Consider the following 9,500-nt stretch of genomic DNA (forward strand, 5'->3'; position numbering starts at 1 on the left):
GATGACCTGCAAAAGGTGGCCTTGTCTAAGAAACATCAGTCCCTGTGCAGATGTGGCAGCACGTGGCATCCCAAGCCCCTGCATCTCTGCACTGCCCTGTTAGTTATTGTAGGGCTGCCACAGGCAGCTGAGCTGCTCACAGCACCTTGGGATGAAGCAGTGCCTGGTGCCAGGACACATCAGGGATGGCACAGGCTCTGCCATGCAGTTCTTGCTGGCTCTGCTTCCTGTTGCCACCCCTTCCATGGGGATGAGGCCCAGTTTGCAGCAGAGCTGCTCTTGTTGCTCGCTGTGCAATGACCAGCTCCGGGACTGGAACATCTGCGAAAAGCATCACAGCCCCACGGTTACAAACTGCCCCACAGCTACGAGCTGAGTTAAAGCCTGGACCAGAGCGAGCCAGCGGCCTGACAAAGAGCCCTGCAGGAACAGAGCCTGCTGTGCCTGGAGCGTGGGACCGGGGCTCGCGAGGCCTCTGAGCATCGCAAGTGCCAGCGTGTGGCAGGGGGAGCAAGCGCTGCAGTGCAAGTCAGTGAGCTCTGCAGCCGAGACCTCCAGGCACCACCTTCTGCCGAGGCACAGGTAAATATTCTCCTCTTCCTACACCTCCCATGACTTTATAGTTCATCTCCAACAGAAGCAAAGCAAGCAGAAAGCTTAAAGGAATCGAGAAATGTCCCTTTTGCAAGATAAAACAATGCAAAAGGCGTGGATATTCGTGTATGGAGAATGTTGACCACAGTGCCTGGAGATGGGAGGACGCACCCCCAGGCCTTCTAATTAGCCATAATCTGATGCTAATGTTTGCCTGTGTGCTCACACACAGCAGCCAGTTTCACAGGTAGATAAACTGTCCTGAATCTGTTTGCTTCCAGTTCGAGCATCTTTCGTATGGAGAACAAGAGGAAGCTCCCAGTGAATCTTCCTGCTCTGATTTGATACCTTCAGGTCTTTTTCCTGTCCTGAGGTAAGCCCGCACTATACAGAAGCAAACGCAAATATTCCAGCACAAGCTTTGCTCCCACCGTTACTTTTGCACTGGAAAAGTTCTCTTCCCATCAGAAGACACCTTTCCTTTTCTTTCTTGATGGTGTCAGACACAAACCTCCCCAGCCCCTTCCCTCCCTCTCCGAGCACTGCCACAGTGCAAAGGAGCTGTGTAGGAGGCCACATCTCCCCATTTACAGCTTTTCACTTGGTGTCTGCAACGTGGTCACCGACAATATCCCATCCCCGTAGGCTGGGTAGTCTGGTTTGTGTAGGATATCTGTATCCAAGCACAGAAACCCTGTTTGTGGGACTCTGCAGTGGGCTTTGGCTTCTCAAAATGCCCCTTTGAATACCCAGGCTGTTTCCTTGGGCTTGGCTGGCTCCAGGCGATGGCAGGGGCTGCATTCCCCTTCATTCAAACACTCTGTACAAGCACAAATGACTGTGCCACAGATTACCATGGAAATGACGGGGAGCTGTAGGTTCAGCATCTCCAAAGCTCATGTCCGGCAGCAGAAGACCGTCTGCTCCCTGGGCATGGAGGGACACGGGGCTGGGGTACCAAGGCCTCAAGGCAGGTCCATGGCAGCGAACTGTGCCATGGACCTGCCAGCTCGACCGACCGTGTCACAGCATCACCACAGACAGATGGATGAGGCCCCACCGCACTGTCACTGTGGCCAGCCTGAGCTCAGTGCCGGGTGTCCTGGCACTGCTGCCGCCCCATTCTGCAGGTGGGGAATGGGGAAGGAGGGCCAGGTGGGTTGAGGTGGCCACACGGGTTATTTATAGGGGTGGCAGGAGGACAGTTCTTCCAAGCTAAAAATTACTCCTAAACCACAGCATAAATTCCAGCTGACAGCCAGGGCAGCGGCTGGGGAGGAAGCTGAGCGGCTGCAGCCTCTGTTGTTTGCTATTAAAAGATAGGGGCAAGGAAGGCAGAAAAAAATATCTTCAAGGTGTGGGATTAGACATTTCTTGGAGTAATTGCATCCACAGTTCTACTGGGGTGACAGGGAGCTCCCCATAATCACCGCCAAAGAGGCTACAGACTAATGTGTTCTAATGAGAAGGGAAGAGGTTTTTTTCCCTCCCTTCCTGCCTGCCTTTCATGCAGTGATTGTTCGGAGCTGGGAGCTGCCCCTCTTCACCAGGGGTGCTGGCATTCAGGGTACGCTTCCTAGCACCACCGAGAAGAAAAGCCCACTCTCCCCCTTTGTTTTGCACATGAAAAGCTCTTTCCCTCGCTGTCAACTGAATGCCCTAAGACAAGGTCCTTCAGTGCACGCTGCGTTTGGGCGATCCTTGCCACCGCTGCCTCCCCCCTGGCTCCCTCTGCATTGAAAATAAACACGGAGGAAATCTCCAGCTCCATTTGAAAAGCACCTGGGAGCATTTAGGAGGCTCCTCTGCGGGATGGAGGAGCCCTTCCCTCCTTCCTCCTTGCTCTTTGGTGCAGGGCTGTTTTCTGCTCAGCTCCACCGAGGTTGCTCCCCAGGGGCTGAGGCAGCTTTCCCAGAGATTTCTTTCCCAGAAAAGAGCAGAGGAAAACGGGTTAAGTGAGGGAACAGGAGGAGGAGAGGGAAGCAGATCCCTGGGGATGGGTATTTGCAGGGGTGGCAGCAGGAGAGGGGGTGCCTGCAGGTGCTGCAGGGGACGTGGTGAGGGGACCCACTGTGACAGCAGCAGCCGCGCAGTGCCAGAGGGGCTGCCAGAGGTGCCTCAGCTGCAGATCCTCTGTGGTCCCCTGGGATGGAAGCATGGGATGAAATCACAGCTCAGGCAGTTCCCTGGGAGCAGGTTTCACACCCTCCAGAGGAGCTTCACTGAAGAGCAGGAACCACCTTGGAGAAGGAACAGGAAAAGCCAGAGATGGGGAAGGATAATGAGTGCCCAGGGTGATGGATTGCGGCTGGGTGCTCCCATGTGTGCTGGGGATGGACACAGTTCCCCTCATGTGCTGATCAATGGACCCACAGCCCCGATGCCTGCGTCCCTGCCCTTGGCTGGCACCCATTTGTGTGCTACGGCATGCTGGGCCCATCACTGCCACCACACCATGCCACCTCAGGGGCCTTTCACAGTGCTCACCTTGGCCACATCCCCAAGGCTTCAGCCTTGGGGTCCCAGAAAGCAAAATCCCCTCCCTCAGTAGGAGTGGCTTCACCCCTGCCTTGAACAAAAAGAAAGAGCCACTTGTCAGCTCTTCAGTCAGTCAATATTTCACTGAACTTTGTTTTCCCTGTTTGCTACAATTAAAATCCCAAGGAGAAGTCTTGTATAAATCAAAGTTCTTTTAAAGTGTACCACGCAGACACGCACATCGGTGCCTCCACACAGCGTGTGCCAGCAAAAAATATGCAACCCCCTTTGGCAACACAAGCAGAAATAAGCAATTTAGGATCTTAAAAGATAAAAGATAATAAAAGTAATTAAGATAATTAACCACCCTGAAGAGAGAAGAATTTACTGCTGTAAATTTTGCACTTAGTTTTAGACGGCAATATCGCAGCTGCCACTCCACTTAATATACAGCACATCAAGGCGTGCTGCCTGTGCCGCGGCGCGAGCTGCCAGGGCTTGCTACTGCCTGGTTCCCACCCACACCAGCTCTTGGCAAATCCTTGTCCAAGATGCAAGCTGCTGGGACTGGAGGTCACCCACCTCCTGCCTGGAAAGAGAATGGGACAGGGTGGCAGCAAGGAGGGCCATCGAGGGTGGGACGGGATGGGATGGCATTGGATGGGATGGCATGGCATGGCATGGCATAGGACAGGGCTGCTTAGCTCTCAGCCAGAGCCTGCTTGCTCCCAACTCATGCTGGAGCATGTTTGTTGTCCACACAGAACCAGGAGCAGACAAGAGCTCCTTTTCTCATCAACCATTTCCCGGGTTTCCAAACAAGTGTGTTGTCTCATGCTGGCTGTCATGCTTCAGACGAACCACCTGTGAGCATCCCAAAGGAACCGAAACTCTCCTTGAGATTCGCCACTGCCTGCGCAGCAAGGCTGCTGCTGTGCTTTAGCGAGCGCACATCATGCTACTGGTATTGCCTTGTTGTTTCCTCTTCTCCCCATCCGTCTGTATCCATCTGTTGCGACCCAGCTCTACTAACAAGCTTTCTGGGATAAGGAGTATTTTTAGCTCCATGTTAAGCAGTCCCCAGCACAGAGGGAGCACTCCACAGCTGGGAGTGCTGGCCAGTGCCAGAACACAAACCATCCTCCTCCTCCCCTGCCTGTCACCTTCCCCAGCCCCTTCCAGCACAGCTGCCCAGAGGGACTGGGGACCCATCCTGCTGCCTGTGCAGGGACACCACGGGCCAGCACCAGCTCTGTTCTTCTTGGTCTCTGTCTCTTCACAAGGAATTCTTTCCTCACACAACCACCACCCATCCCATTCTCCTCACTGACACCCACCCTGCTCTGCTTCTCCTCATGACCAGCCCATTCTTTCTCTGATTTGCTGCACCAAAACTGCCCTGCCCGCTCGGATGTTTGGCAGTGACTCTATGCACCTTCGTGTTTATCCTGCCCAACTCCAGGACCACGGTGTGTGCACAGGTCTGACCCACAGCCCTCTGCTCAGCACCGTGCATAGCACAAACCTAGGTACATCCTGGCCCTACCACAGCATTCACACCTTTTCCTTGTGGATAAAAAGCCCAGTTTGAGGAGCAGCCCAGTGAACCCCTCCAGCCACAGATCCAGCTTCCTTCTCCCCTTCAAACCAAGCAGGATGTGCGGAGTCCCCCAGAATCATCATCTCTTCATTCTTTTTTGCACTGTCCATCTCACCCAGTGACCTCTGGGGTGTCCAGTTTATTGAAACCAGTCTGTCCCATGAGCATAGACATGGAAAGGGGGAGCGAATCAGGGCTGTGGGGAGAGGCGGATAAGATCCAGCATGGATTTAGCTCAGTCTCTAATGAAATGCAAGTGCTGTGATTGGGCTGTCCATGCCTGTCTCTAGCTGGCTACATGTCTGCTGTAATAACCTCCTAATCTCCTGACAGATCTCAACCAAATCTGACACAAGTGTGGGACAATGACATTCCTCCCTGTTCCATGAGGAAGGGCTCCTGCATGGAGTGCCCAGGGCTGGGCTCACCCATCACCACACAGAGTACAGGCACCAGTGGAGGCTCGTGCCAACTGTCCCAGCCATGGAAGACCTTTGGCAGAGCTCAGTGCCAAATGGTGATGGTCTCACCAGATGGTGAGAGACAAGCTCACAGAAACAAGGACCTGTTCCCAAGCCACCGGTGCCTGTGGGGCTCTGGGGAGGGCTGCTGGGGCACTCAGACACCTCATCCCCCCTTGGATTTCCTCTTTCTGTGCAGGGTGAAGTTGGCAAACGGGGAACAGCAAAACAGGGAACAGCAAAACAGGGCACCTGGGGCTGGGTTTCAGTTTGGAATGGGGGGGCTGGACCAAGCCCTGCAGTGGGGGGGGGGAAGGCGGGAGGATGCAGAGCCCCTTTTTGGTTCCTGTCTCTGCGGTTCTCCACAGCTCCTGCAAGCTGCAAACAACAACAGGGGAAGATACATCTCCATTAATAGCACACGGGCCCCTCCGGCTGCTCCGTGGGTTTCCTCTCCTGTGAATGTGAGCATGGTCGGTCTGTGTGTGGTGAGGGGAGATGTGGCAAGAGGGAACACCCGGTGCCCCGGCAGCCACAGCCCCGAGTACTGCGAACACCGGCTGCAGCCCCACGGCCACCCATAACCTGCATCCTGCCCGCTCCGCTGTTTGCATCCCAGCCTCAGCAGCGTGGGTCTCCAGCAGACAGAACCCTGGGAACTGCCCACCAGCCCTCCTTGCGCTGCACAGCCAGCGGTAAATGGACAATCAGCTTCACAGGCTTTAATGGCGAACAGCATAGAACAAAGAGAGATGATCAACGAGGGTGCCTAAAAGCTAACCAGAGGTCTGACGGATGTGGATTCATCGGGAAACAGCCACGGAGACCTTGTGAAGGAGGAAATCCTCGTGAATGTCCCAGAGTTTTTGTGACTGTCTTGTAAGGAGGCGGTATGTGGCTGGAAGGTGCCTGCTCCATGCTAAAAGACATGCCTGGCATTTCCAGAAGGGACCTTGCGCTCTCGGGGCTCATCCCATGAGGCTGCCGCTTCCATCCCCCTTTTCCTCCAGCAGAGCGTAAGGATCCTTCAAGGATTCCTGAAAATGCAAATGCTACTGCATTTTGCTAATTGTCTCCTCATCCACCCTGCTCTTGAGAAGCAGAAAGTGTCGAGGCCTATCATCTCTCTTTAAAACACTTTCACTTTGGGGCTGATGGAGAGGGGTGAATGTCTCTATTGTGCACACAAGCAATTTCTGCAGCTCGGGAGCCTCCTCATTTCCTTTAAAATACAGCCTTCAAGTATTTTCTTCATCATTTTTCAAACCCTTCTGTCTCTGCCTATTGTCGAGCACAAGAAGCGCTGAGGAGCTGGGGCTGAGCTTCATTTCATTACTGACACACGGGCTGAGTGGTGGCGAGCACTGCCCATTACAGCTTCAGGCCTGGCACCCGGCTCCATCCCCTGGCAGACACCCCCTGAGAAATACCCTAGGTCACGGACAGCCCTTCCTGAGGGCAACTCCAGGAGCTCCGAGCCCAAGACCCATGGTCAAAAATGACCTTGCTGTCCTTGAAAATCACTGATATTGAGGCCCTGTGAACCAAAGCAGTGCTTGGTTGTGGTTTGAGCTGCTGCAGCACTCGGGTGGTTTTGGAAAAGTATCTTAACAGCTAAAAGTTTCTATTGGGTTGGGGGTTGCTGGGTGCTGGCTGAGCTCAGAACCGCATCCATAGGGAGAAGGTCATAGGAGCAGCCTGGGTTTTCAGCGGGGACAGGGAGGAGCACAGGGTGGATGGACATGCTAACTGCACTGGGTGGACATACTAACTGCATTGCTGCATGGAGCTGCTGTGCATGGAAGCCCCTTTGCAGAACAGACACGAAGGGAAGCAGCCCTGGAGCAAGCATCCACTGCCATTTACTCTTTGCAAATCTTTGTCCAGCAATCTCAGTACCAGAGCTGCTCGCAAGAAACCTGAGGGAGGAGTCAAGCAAGAAAAAACCCGGCAGAAAATTCCGTTTATTTTATTCCGGAGTGACAAATGTATTTTGAAATGAAATCCAGAAGTGTTGCCAATGAGCCTTTGTTTGCTCTCGCACAAAAGTCCCCCGGCCAGGCGCTGAGGAGGAGGAGGAGGATGGGGAGGAGAAGGAGGAGGAGGAGAAGGATGGGGAGGAGGAGGAGGGCAGCACTGCTGAGGCCCTTCTCAACTGCATTCCAAGGGGCTTTCTGAAAAGAATGAAGTGTTGAGCGTTTGCCAAATAAAGGAGGGGGGCAAAGGTTGCTATTTATCCCAGAAAAGTAGCCAACATTATGTCTATTGATGGGAAGGAACCTGAAGAATTGTGGGAAGGAAGAGAGTTACTCCAGCTGCCAATCAAGGGCCCGAATTTCCATGGGCTGCCAATCATAATTAAAAGGAATGTGGCAGTTCAGGAAGGTCGCGGCAGCAAGGATCTCCCTGAACAAACACCGGGTCCCAGCTGAAAACCACTCCAAAGGCTCCGAGTGATAAAACCACCGGCATCTACATGGGTAACTGCTGTTGTGGGTCTCCTGGAGACACTGCTCTTTCCCTGTGATGCCCCGGACCTGAGCCGTTTATTCACACTTGTAGGGCACAGACCTGGGGTGTAGGTGGGCTCCTGGGGCTGCCCTGGGTAGTGAGGGTTATGCCTGATTCTGGTACCCACTGCCCCATTGGCATTCCCATGGGAACAGGACTGTGGCTGGGCTGGGGGCACTGCTGAGGTACCTGATGAGGGCAGATGCGGCACAATACCAGACTGCAGGGGCCTGACGGCAGCCTTTCCTACAGGAGATGCTTCCCACCTTGCCAATAAGGAAGCCACTAATCTGGAATGCGATGGGAGAAGTACCAGCAATAGGCAGTGAAGCTTCCACCCCCAAAAGGGTTTAAAATAAAACACTGGGAGCATGACACCAGCTGCCAAAGCTGCAGCCTCCCCCCCCCCCACCAGCAGAGCAGCCCAGGAATGCGGCCGGGAATGCAGCCGGGGCTGGGATGCAGCAGCCCGCAGCCGCACACCAGCTTCCCAGGAGCGGTTCCCTCCCGACCACAGCCTGGTAAGGAGAAAATTGTTTCTGGGCAAGGACCCAGCAAAGGGCCCCGAGGCTGACGTGAGCTGTAAGGGAGGCACAGACGCAGGACCCCCTGCCAGCAGTAATTCCACCCTCACCAGGCAAATTCTCTTACACATCCAGGGTTTGTTTCAGCACCAGCCAGACCCTTCTCTTCCCCCAGGATGCTGAGGGATGACAAAGAAAATCTCCTCCACTCCAATCAGTTTTGTTCTGCTCTGCTCTAACACACCCTAGAGCCAAGCCTTGCGATGGGTGCCGCTGTTTAAATACTGCTTCCAGTATGCAGGCACCCAGCTCCAGTGACTGCACATCTAAACAGGACACCAAATACCAACAGAGGATAAAAAGGTGGTGTGTAAGCTGTGCGTTGGGCACTAGCACGACACAGCAGTGCTTGTCTAACACAGCTGACAGTAATTCCCTGCGCTTGCAGACATAATGGACAGGCAGCTCCTGCATCAACACTGACAGCCCCAGCAGAGGGGAAAGCTCCTTCCCGTGTTTCTCCTGGGGGCTCTTCCAGCCTCCACATCCCCTGAGGGGGGATTCAGTGCAGGCCATGACTCTTGCTGCTGCAGTGAGCGGGGTTTGGGGAGCAGAGCACTGGGTCCAGCTGGCACCAGGGAGCTGCATGTCCAGGGCGGCCACAGGCACTTGGCAATGTGATGCAGTGTGATGTCCAGCACCATGCTTCTCTTCACACCCGCACAGAGGCAGGGTAATGCACTCACTGCCTTCAGAGAGGTTCGTTCTAAATGTATTTAAAACTTAGAGGTTTAACTGCCTCTGTGGAGATGGGGCTTCAGAGGCAGAACCGAAACTCAACAGAAAGAGTGCTGGAACTGTGAGCTTGATTGAAAAACTGCTCTGTGCCATCATTTCCTCTGCAGGCAGAGCCCCTCCAACAGCCTGGCACCGGCAGGGTAATGTTGAAAACAAACTGGAGCAAACAAAAGGCATTTTGTGCCCACTCTTGTCTTCAGCCGTGCAGCCTCACGTGTGGAGGCACCTGGCAGGAGCCTTACCCAAGCAAAGGACTTCAGGAGCATTTACTGTGCTGCAGAAACGCTGAGCAAAAGCCCTAGAATTGAACTCAGTGCCCCCCCGCCATGACCTGTCAGCACGGGAAAGGACTCTGGTTGCTGCAGCAGAGCCAGGGGACATCTCTGGTGAGGGTAAGGACTCGCTGGGCAGGAGGCTGCGTGTGTCAGGAGCAGTGTCAGATCCAGCTCTTCTGCCCTCATGGGTTCACAGTCGATAGACGCTTCCTTGGCATGTTTGCAGGTGAAGGGGATGGATGGGCATCTCCAGAGGACG

General features: G+C 54.3%; 1 long non-coding RNA gene across 1 annotated transcript; it reads left to right on the forward strand.

The window, feature by feature from the left end:
• The first annotated feature begins 7,307 nt into the window (after positions 1–7,307).
• On the forward strand, positions 7,308–8,752 carry LOC133220817 (uncharacterized). Its single transcript, XR_009727788.1, has 3 exons — positions 7,308–7,613; positions 7,897–8,165; positions 8,617–8,752. It is a non-coding gene; the product is annotated as an uncharacterized LOC133220817 (long non-coding RNA).
• The last annotated feature ends 748 nt before the right edge of the window (positions 8,753–9,500 follow it).

Source organism: Neopsephotus bourkii, unplaced genomic scaffold (assembly GCF_033783945.1).
Source record: "Neopsephotus bourkii isolate Nb327-2 ecotype Australia unplaced genomic scaffold, CSIRO-AGI_Nbou_v1 NB_1479, whole genome shotgun sequence".
In the NCBI taxonomy this organism is placed as follows: domain Eukaryota; kingdom Metazoa; phylum Chordata; class Aves; order Psittaciformes; family Psittacidae; genus Neopsephotus; species Neopsephotus bourkii.